The following is a 1541-nucleotide window of genomic DNA, read 5'->3' on the forward strand; positions in this document are numbered from 1 at the left end:
TGGTGAATAAATTTTAAAATATAGTGTTTAATGATATTTTTATCAATACATCTTCACCAGAAAATTTTGGATAATTTCAACTTTGACAAATTATTTTCTGTCTCAATAAAGGTTTAAAAAAACCGAAAAACAAAAAAAACGAGATTCTATGAATTTATAAGGTCAAAACAAAATATAAGCAACAATAACAATTTTATGTATTATAACGAATGTAAAAAAAAATTAATCATTTAAATTGAGATTATATAAATTTTTAGTAGTTTATAAAAGATCAGTGCTAATAAATTTATGGATTTTACAGTAAAAAGTCAAAAACTTGTTTTTTCTTTTTAAGAAAAGGTACACCTCTTATTTTCCTCTTCCCACCCCCTTTCAAGGAGGATTAAAAACAAGTAAATTTTCTTTTTAAATTTTTTTCTCAGATACTGAAGCAGGTTAAGAATGGCAAACAACGCTCATTGGTAGGATGTTATTTGTAAACAGTGCGATGAATTATTATTTTGTGCCTCTACCGGAGAAGGAGTCCATGATAATAAAATTAAAGGTGGACATGAAGCCTTGGATTCTGAGTGGAATAATTTTGTTTGTATGTTTTGCCAGGAGGATTAACACCTGGATAGTGACAACAATGTAGTCTATTTTGGGACACTCGTCATTTGAAGGAGATGTAACGACAAACCAATTCAGCTGGGTGAGTCTCAATTGGAAATAATGCCATACTATGTCCTCCACTACTCCTCACAATTGGTAAGTTTTTGTGTTTTTCCAATATTTTTAGACACTCCTGATGTTTTTATGAACCCTTGTATTGTTTCAAGTCTCGCTTGATTGTAGCACTTCCTCTCTAGTTTCTAGTTCCTTTACAGAAAAACGTCAGCTCATTTGCATATATAAGGGTTACAATGTGCTTTATGAAAATATAACTGATAAATACAGATGGAGAAGGTACATCTGTTTTTCGTGCTTCTCGATGGACATCAAACGTATTTTGGTGCCTGGTATGTCGATTTTCAAAGAAGAGTTCGTCAGCAAGGCAGATATTTTTTTAATAATCCATCAAGAAATTTATATTTATACAGTTTCCTGATTATGAATTTATCGGAGATATTATGAAATGCTTTCTCAAAGTTAAATATAAATTCAATAAAGTTTTCATTTTCTGAGCAGTCAATGGTGTCTTCGACAATTTGACAATTCCATTATTTAAAACACCTGTAAGATCTTTTTAAATGGTATTTAAAAGATAAATAGGTATGTAAATTTTTTCATTTCTTCAACCCGAACGATTTTTCTTTAGTATCCGTGCCAGAGATCCAGTATTGATCAAATTTGGAACAAATCCCATTTTAAATATATTCTCATAGATTGCATGTCGAAAAGGGGTTTTTGATTATTAATGATGCGATAAAATTAAAAGGGTAGACCTGCAGACCCGTAGACTTGTATCTTTTATTGTAATTACTGATAAAGTTTGTAATCTCAATTTTTTTAGTTGAGTCGTGTATATTTTTAAGGGTATATTTAATTTGATTGTCTGTTTC

At 30.0% G+C, this 1541-nt stretch overlaps 1 long non-coding RNA gene across 1 annotated transcript; it reads left to right on the plus strand.

Annotated features, from left to right (window-relative positions):
* The first annotated feature begins 436 nt into the window (after positions 1 to 436).
* On the plus strand, positions 437 to 885 carry LOC121123035 (uncharacterized). Its single transcript, XR_005865899.2, has 3 exons — positions 437 to 544; positions 601 to 747; positions 819 to 885. It is a non-coding gene; the product is annotated as an uncharacterized lncRNA (long non-coding RNA).
* The last annotated feature ends 656 nt before the right edge of the window (positions 886 to 1541 follow it).

The sequence above is a fragment of the Lepeophtheirus salmonis genome, chromosome 1 (genome assembly GCF_016086655.4).
Source record: "Lepeophtheirus salmonis chromosome 1, UVic_Lsal_1.4, whole genome shotgun sequence".
NCBI classification, from domain to species: domain Eukaryota; kingdom Metazoa; phylum Arthropoda; class Copepoda; order Siphonostomatoida; family Caligidae; genus Lepeophtheirus; species Lepeophtheirus salmonis.